A 9,406-nucleotide genomic window follows, 5' to 3' on the forward strand; every position below is an offset into this window, starting at 1 on the left:
ACTTTAGATATCTGTTGTTTACTTGGATTTTGGGGGTCAACCTGCATCCTGCTTCATGTGTAGTTTGTTACAGTTTGGTTCTTATATGGACTTTGGTTGTAAGGGAGACTGCCATTCTTACACCAGACAAGATCTCCTCTGTTATTTCCACTATCATTGCAGGACAAAACATTTTCTCCCTGAGATGCAGTAATGTCGGTAGGGAAACTTAATTTCTCATGTGACTGCAGGAAAAACAGAAAAGAACTTGTGAACTTGTTCAGTGCCATATTAAATGATGACATGATAATGGTTTACTATTTATTGATCTAATAAAAGTTGTGTGTATATAAGGTCTTGTTTAGTTGATGTTTCTGTGTTTAACCTTACATCAGCCTGTGAGCTACGTTGTCTTCGTTGTGTGTGCATAAACGTATCACTGTGTTCAACAAGGTTCGTTCTTGCATCCTACTTAGCCTCCTGCGTTACAGTAATACCGTAACATATCTTAGACAGTGAAGATTTCAGATATACATTGTGCAATGTCATAGCTGAAATGCAAAATTCAGTTCAATATGACATTCTCAAATGTTGGAAGAACTATTTGTGGCCTAAAGTATGAGTGAAGAATGTAAAAGAACAAAGAATGTGTAACAGTGAATTCTGACTGCATTATATTTATTTTGTAACCCAGTGGTACGTGATATATTGAGTGAGTTCATTTCAACTGTAATCAACATAAAAGTGTAGCTATAGTTTTTGATGGTGTAATGTTATAAAAACTGTATATAGAATACATGTGGTCTGTATGTAGATGTTCAATTTTGCAGTTTTATAAACCTTAATTAAAAGCTAAAACAAACAAAGGGCAAATCCAAAGTCTAGCAAACACAAGCTCAAAATGCAGCAAGTCAAAACCAGCAACACCAAACTCTTCTCCAATGAGTCCTAAGCTGAATCCTTTGTCTCTTCCTCTTCCTTTTATATTGTGGAAAACCTGGGGTGGATGGGAATGGGAGATACCGGAGAGGCAGAGGCAAAACTTGGAACACAGAGAAGACGGACACACAGGCAGACATATACAAAAAGGCTAGCTAAACACTGTCCCAAAATATAGTTGCCAAGAGAGTTCAGCAGTGAGGAAATTGGTTTCATTGTGTCAGTTCATCATAAATCTGTGGCAGGTAACTATCAGTGTAGGAATTAGTATTTGTATTAGTATACTGATTAGTATTTGCAGCTATTGTGGGTTAACAAGCATTTTGTTTCTATATATAGCAGTTTTTAGACAAGATGTAGGCCTGGACTGGTACGAGTTGATGCTCAAGATTAGCCACCTGCTGAAGGTAAATTTGACCTCCATGGCATATCATTAGGCATAGGCACTATTTGTTAAGAGATGTTGCTGTGTTTTAATTATGAGTCTCATAGTGGCTACCAGGTGTTGTCTTTACTCTTGGTTTAGCTAATAGAGGTTGACACATAGAGGTTAATATATTCCTTGTATTCTCTTTAGTAACTGCTTGTAATCAGAATAATTGATTATATTAATTGTCATCTTGATACTTGTTTATTTCTTTTTGAATGTAGAAGTTTTCTTATTCTATTGGTATTGTTTTTTATTTTGTTTTCTTTTTGTTCTTTGATGGTGGTTCTTTGTTTTATTTGTTTATTGAAGGGTTGGATTCAGTTTTTTGAGTAGGATCACTATATATAATCTGCTGTGCACTTTACTGAGGTTTGGTAACAATACACAGCACAACACTCTTTGTATGGAACTGCACTGTAACACACTTCTGCACCCAGTAGGTAGTAGAATTCTAACTCTTCCTTGCAATGCTGTTGTTGGTAGTTTCAGTGTATAGGCACCAGAGCTGCTTTGTTTTCTTCGTAGATAAATGTAGGTCCTCACCCATGCTAAATTGAGCAGTGCAGATTAATTGTGCTGATTAAAATGAACTTTGAGAGATTTACATATTCACCTCCAACCCAGGTTTGATCTTTCAAACCCCCCAAGAGCAACTAGCTTCCCTCAGGCATCTGTGATTATTAAACTAATGAAAGAAAAATGGCTAATTGATGTATGGAGAAATTTACATCCATCTGGGCAGCAGTTTACATACTATTCAGCCAGTCAATGTATACACAAGGACAGACTACGTCTTGATGTTTAAAATGTGCACTGTCACATTAATACCAGCATTCCCTGCAACAAAACATTGTGGGAACAAGAGAAAAAAATGAGTGTAGAAGTATCACCAGCGATATTATGGGATGCTGCAAAAGTCATTATATGGCTTGGACCAGGTCCTGGAACAGGTGGGTTTCTCTCAACTTGCACTATTGTTCTTTTAGCCATACACTTAACAATACACTTCAGGAAGGGGAATGCCTCCCTCATGGAGTGAAGCTGTTATATCAGTAATTCCAAAAGAAGAAAAGGATAGAACAGAATGCAGCTCATACAGACCGAGTTTTAAATGTGAACTACCCAGAACAGAACATTTACCTATAAAGGGGAACTAGACCAGGCTGCACTTTGTCACTGAGTTTTTCACTTGTTTATAATAACATTAGTCCAAGCAGTTTGGGAGAATAAATAAATCAAAGGATTATATTAGAGAAGACAAAATCTACACACATGAAAATGATGATCTTTTGTCCTCTCAGATTCTGAACATAGTATACCAAAACTGATCTAAAGAATTTTCGTTCATACTCAGGTTATAAATTGAACATTAATAAAACCCAAATTCTGGTCGGTAATTATTCACTTAAATTAGATATTGGGGAAACATCTATTGTTCTTTTTGTTTGTTTTCTGATTCTTATCTATGTAAAAGGAAAATTACACAAATAAAAGTACAAAATGAACTTTGAGAAGTGCTAATAAAGCTTTCTATATTATCACAAAATAAATCAGTAAACCAATAATTATTTTATAAATCAGCAACTGCATGGAACTTTACATTTGTCTGTCATTTAGTTGAAAGATTTATGTTACATACAAGAATTTTATTGCATCTAACATTGAATCATTTAATTCCCAGGTAACCAGGTAAATTAGAGGCTGTCATTGGCTACTGCTTGCAGCCACAAAAAAATAACAAATAATTTTATCTTTCATGCATATATCAAAAAATGTTTTTCTCTTGTGTGCCCTTAGTCCCTTTGCAGAGTATTTGTGTATGTTAGACACTTACACACACACACACACAAACATATGCACACTATTTCTGAGTGGTACATTTTGTAAGTGCTTTAACACTAGTCTAATTTCTCATGCAACTTGGACTGGGTTCCTTTCAGTGCTTGGAGAGTACTGATGTTTGTGATGTATAACATAGCTGTTAACTGTGTGGTCATGCAGTTACCAGGCCTGTTTCTTCATCCTTTCTGAGCCACCAGTTACTGTTCAATAACAAAGTAGTGGAGGAAAGCAGAACATATTCTGGTAGTGTGACTGTTCTACTTCAGTAAATGCTCTTTTTTTTTGGCATGATTATAATTTCAAATGGAAAAATGGCTAGTTGAAGTTTATAGATTTTACCTTTTAGGTTGGATTACAAAGCTGTAACTGAAACTGGCATTCTCCATTCTCTCATTCCAGAATTTTACATACATGCTAGTGTGACCGGCATTTGGAAGCCATAGTTTGACTTCTCTGTGTCTGTTGGTTTGTTTGTTAGGATATGAGCACTGGAAAGGCCAGGTGCTGATTGCTGATGAGCTGCATGTCCTTTATGAGGGCATCACACTCAACAAAGTCAACCAATATGACTACATACTAACGTGTATAAGAACTCAGTGCACTGTGGAGGAAAAATCAATAGGACTCGAGCCAGATGTGCAGATGAGCGAGCTTTATTGGTTCTGTCCCTTATGCATCGAGGGAAAGAAGCCTCAAACTTCTCTCTAACATGAATTTATATACCCCCACCATTCCCCGTTGTTCTCTCATGAGCTAATCTCGTGACTCCAGATGCCAGGCCTCTCAACCGTCCTTGAACATTTTTTCCTGCTAAAAACAAGTTTATTCCCTGCTGCTGCACCCCTGCCCAGCAACAGTTAAGCGATAACTGTCATAATCCATCACTTCTCTATTCGCCTTTCTTGCAGACTGGTCAAGATGAGGGCAAAGGTCACATAAAGGTCACATTTTCCTTAGTCCTCCTTTAAGCAAGCATTAAGCATTTTCCCTCACAACACCTTCTGTCGGCTGCTGTAAATGACACACATTGTTATGTTTAAACAATACAACAACAAAACAAGTTATAGGTATATTTAAGTTACAAGGTATATTTAAGTAATGCAGATTTTAGATGATGCATGATCATTTATAGTTATAGGTCTTCAAGTATAGTTTGAAAGAACGTGGCCCAAAGTGCTGACGTGGCTGACTGTAAATAGTTGACATTTAGCACATGAAAGCAAAGAGTAAGTCCTTCATCATATGTGCTTCGTGTCCAATTAGGGTACATCAGGGATGTGTCTTTGCTGGAGATGGTGGTGAGCATGGTGCAGGAGCTGAAGGGAACCAACCCCAACCTTGTGTATGGTAGATGGTAGACTATTCTCTTTATTTGTCAGAAGCAGCAATGACTGAATCCCTTACTGTTGATCAGGTGCAGAATTGTAATGCACAATGGATTTTGTAAGAGTTTTGCAAAATCAGGCCAGGCTTGCCTCTTTTATGCTTTCCTTTGGTGTTATCCAGTTTTCGAGGACAAGGAATCTCTTGCATATCTTCAGCTGTTGTGATTAGTCTTATCTAAGTATTTTTGAAATATTAAGCAATTATACACAAAAATCTGGGCACTGACAGAAGGGTCAAGGAACTTGGTGAATTAATGTGTACACATGTTTCTTTTGTTCTTCTAGTGTGAGATCCAGTACTGGGTTATAATGGGGCAATGGTGAGTAGTTTCATTTTGTACTTTTTTTTTTTTTCATATTTCATTTGACTGAATCAAAATGATTATTTTATGTGGAGATTTGAATTTTTGGATTAAATTATTGCATCCCTCTTGTCTGCTTTTTCAAATAAAATTAAACATTACATCTTACAAAAGGTTTCTCTCTGGTGTTCAACGACTGTAAAAACACACTTTTTTAATATTACAGAAGCAGAGCACATTCCTACTCTTGACTCCACAGTCCTGCACAGATCTGAGTTCTTCTAGACTCCATTTCGAATAAATATTTTGTCTGAACAGAGACACTGCAGTAGAATTTTTGGGCAGAGGAATATAAAAGGGCTTCTCATACAAAGAAATTTCTTCTAGTGAGCCAAATAATATCAGAAGGGTGTCAACATATGCATTTGTTAAACCAAAACCCGCAAGCATGACATTTGCTCACAACTTTCGAAAAATCAGTTTTATTGGATGTTACTCAAAAGACCCTGGAAAGATGACCCACATGTTTCACTGTGATGATAGCTAAATGTTATTCTCTTTGAAGTTGGCTCCCTATCTAAAAATTGTTGTTTGTTTTTTTGACATCCATAGATTTGTGAAAAAATACACTATTATAATACATCAGAACAAATGTTTTAGCACAAAGTCATTTAACAGCAGTACAAATCGGCATCAGCAGAATGAAAAGACCATTTTATTAATTTTAGATCCAGAACATCATGGAGGTCTACACATTGCTCTGTATGATTTACCTTACACTTTCCCCTCAGAATGCTTTAGCCATAGCATTCTGAAATTAGTAATGCATTAATTTTTAATTAATGCATGTTTTGATGCATCAAAAAGTTAAAACCATTATAAACCTGTCAAGGTACAAAAACTGATTTATTTGAAATGTTGTTTGTGTGCAAGTAGGTAATATGTAGATTCATATACAGTCTAAACATGTGCCAACTCAAAACATGCTATTAGCTTTCAGCAACAGCTTTTACCATAGTTGCCATTAACACACATCTTTCGTTAACACAGACTAGTATATTCATTCTCAGTAAGAGTCAGATTTTCTGTGACTTACATTTCTTCCCTTAGGCTAACTAAGTCATTGCTAACCACCATACAGAAGAATGGTATTTAATAAATTGTTTTTCAGAGCTTGGGAACACACTTGTGGGGTGTGGTTTTTGCATAGCTGCACTGTTTTGAGTCGGTGATGTACTCAGTGCTGGGTTTAAAGACCCCAATGTCAAGTCATTCTTTCCCTCTGCACTGTTTCAGCGTATGTTCCAGAAGAAAAGGTTGTGCCAGTTGCTGACATCATTACCCCTAACCAGTTTGAGGCTGAGTGAGTGCACTGTAATTCTCTGGATCTAACTCTAGTCTTTGTATATTTGCAATTTTCAATATCTCGTTTGATTTGGTTTTACACAAGATTTCAGGTTTATGGAGACATACAAGACATACATATGTCAGCTCACATTAGTAATTGTTTTAATTACAAGTATTAATCTCTTTGCAAATGTCACATCATGTCATTATGACATGTTTACGTGAAAGAGCCACTTTTAACCATGATTTCTTTTTGCATACCCAGCTAATAACTTACACAATTGCACAATTTCAATAGATATTTTAAAGGTGCTTTTTCTCATTTGTAAAATGTTAACACTTGTAAAGTATAATGTGAATTTGCAAATAAACTCAAAATTCATATTTGCAAAGGTTGATTTTCAGCTACAGGCCATAGGTCACCCACATATTTATGTATCTTATGTCCATAGAGTAATCATTTCAGTCAGAATCAGGATCAGCCAGGAGAAAATCTGAAACATAACCATGTAGTTGTGGAAGGTGGAGCTGTATTCTCTAGTAACATGTTTTTTTCATTAACTGCTTCTTTTTTGTGTCTGAAAGGCTTCTGACAGGCAAAAAAATCAGCACAGAGAAAGATGCAGTTGAGGTGAGTCTTCATAGGCTCAATAACGTGCATCATTTCTGAGTGTCTTCCAGTACTGCTTTTAATTCCAACATAAACCCCAGACCCCAATCAAGTGGGTCTTTAGTTTGAGCTGCATTGTGTAGCATGATCACACAACTGTAATGATGCAGAATTCATACCACCAAAGACCTTGCTTTCTAATACAGACACTAAACTAAATTTAAGTCTTTAAGTAAGCCAACAGTTGATAGATGTTTGTTGAGTAGCTGAAAATTAGAACATTTTGCTTAGTTTATCATTGTCAAATTGTCAGATTATCACAATAGGGTTTTTATCCATATGGCCCTACATGAACTACTATATTGATGTATACATTACTGTAGCATTCTAAGAATGCTGACTGGTTGTCATACCTTATAAGGCTATAGACCTGCTGCATGCAATGGGTCCTCACAATGTGGTCATCACCAGCTCTGACCTGCTCTCTCCTCTTGGAGATCAGCACCTGGTGGCCCTGGGGAGCTAGACTACAGGTAAAACCTCGCATTCATATTTACAAAGGTGTATAGGTTCAACTTCAAACATGATTTTACCTCCTGTTTTTGAGCTGATTAGCAAATCGGAACAAAATGTTGATGAAGACTCTAATTTTGCGAACTATTCATACTATTTAATTGGTAGATAAAAAGAGCTAGTGATAAATAATTTAGTGTGTTATTTGTATGTTTCATGACTTTGCTTTTTCGTGACGTGTTCCAGTGGGAGCGGGCGGCACTAAGGAAAAACAGCACATCCGGATGGACATTCCCAAGGTGGATGCTGTGTTTGTGGCCACTGGCGACCTGTTTGATGCTATGTTGCTGGCATGGACACACCACCACCCCAATGACCTCAAGGTATGATTGGACATGAAAGCCTAAAGATACCATATTATTGGGCTTGTTGACAAAATAATACTGGCTCATACAAACAATATTAACAGCTGACTGAGAGAACATGTTTGGCTTGCCTGCAAGGCTGGTGGAACAATCAGTAGCCAAGGTGTGGTTAACTGCTTTTCAGCAGAAGAGTAGCACATTAGTCTGACAACCCACCCTATGCAACAGGGCATGGAGGAGTATCATATTAGTCTGTGTTTTCCTTGTTTTAAAAAAATCTATTTTTAGATACTGTATTATGCTGATTAACTTTATTCTTTGATGATTTTGGTGGTTCCCAGTAATCAAAGTGAATTTAAATTAATGTAATTATTTTTTCTTTCTTCCTGTGCCTACTGTAGCATGTATCCTAAACGCACATCATCAAATGCCCACCAGGTGTCATTAATGTGTCATGCTTGGTTTTTACCATAGACTAGTTCTTCTGGGGGAGGGATTTCAGGCTTGGTTATAAATATACCATCATGTGGTATGGAAAAGCTAATTCTAATCCTCTAAACAATTCACATTGAAGCGTAGAATTCAATAGGAACATATCTTACATTAGCAGATCATGGACTAAAAAGAGCTTGAGAAACACTTGACTTTTTGCTGTTACTAGTTGCAGTTATAACACAAACCACATGTCATTACCACAGACAGCCTGTGAGAAGACCGTTTCTGTGATGCAACATGTGATTAAGAGGACCATCACTTATGCCAAGGGTAAGCATGACATGTGTTTGGTTGGCACTGGCCAGTGAAAACCTTCTGCAGTCTTATCTATTACATGTGTTGTGTAACACATACTCGAGTGAAGCTTTTCTCTTTGGGTTTTTCCGTTAGAGATGGCGGGGCCAGGAAGCAGGCCGAGTCCCGCACAACTGGAGCTGCGGGTGGTGCAGAGTAAAGCAGACATAGAGGAGCCCTCCATAGCTGTGGAGGTGGTCTCCTGCATCCTCTTCTGGAGGGCCTGGGTGTCACGTGTCACACAGCAGCACCATTTCCTAGAGCCAAGCAGGCACATGCTGTATGGTACCATGGTAAATTTAATGCACTGTTATTTCTGAAAAAACACATTAATGTGTAAGAAGGGAGATGCTGCCCAGAGACCGTCCAAAAACTAAACCGATGACTTACTAGTATAGTGTTTCTGATCTGGGCCCATTCCAGAAGTACTCGGTGTGTGACCATCTGGCCACACTGCTTTAAATATTTTACAAGAAAATAAGTGTTTCTGCTGGATTTGCTAATTTACATTCTGAATACATTCACGATACATGGATGCACTCTCTTTACATGGATCACAGGAGCATAACGTTTTCGTTACATTCCATACTACTGTTAAATTTCACATTCAACTTGATCCTATGTCTTGATATTGCTGTAACACCGATGTAATTGTTAGAAGAATTTCAGATTAAGAAAAATCCAGTGCAAGATGTTGGTAGCAAACTGCTAACAAGAATGACTGCAGGAAATCCAGGCTTCCGTATCTTTGTTTTTGAAGACATGTCTCTCAGCAACGTAATTTTACCATCCCATTCTTTCACAAAAGATCCTAGGTTCTGTCAAATACCTCGCGGCGAAAGATAAGCTTTGGATTTTCCAGCCTTTAACAACAGTTACAACAGTGGTCCGCGGGCCTCTGAACA

At 37.4% G+C, this 9,406-nt stretch overlaps 1 pseudogene; it reads left to right on the plus strand.

Moving 5' to 3' along the window:
• Positions 1-2,219: 2,219 nt before the first annotated feature.
• Positions 2,220-9,107, plus strand: LOC118242595 (annotated as a pseudogene).
• The last annotated feature ends 299 nt before the right edge of the window (positions 9,108-9,406 follow it).

This window comes from Electrophorus electricus, chromosome 2 (genome assembly GCF_013358815.1).
Source record: "Electrophorus electricus isolate fEleEle1 chromosome 2, fEleEle1.pri, whole genome shotgun sequence".
Classification (NCBI taxonomy): Eukaryota; Metazoa; Chordata; class Actinopteri; order Gymnotiformes; family Gymnotidae; genus Electrophorus; species Electrophorus electricus.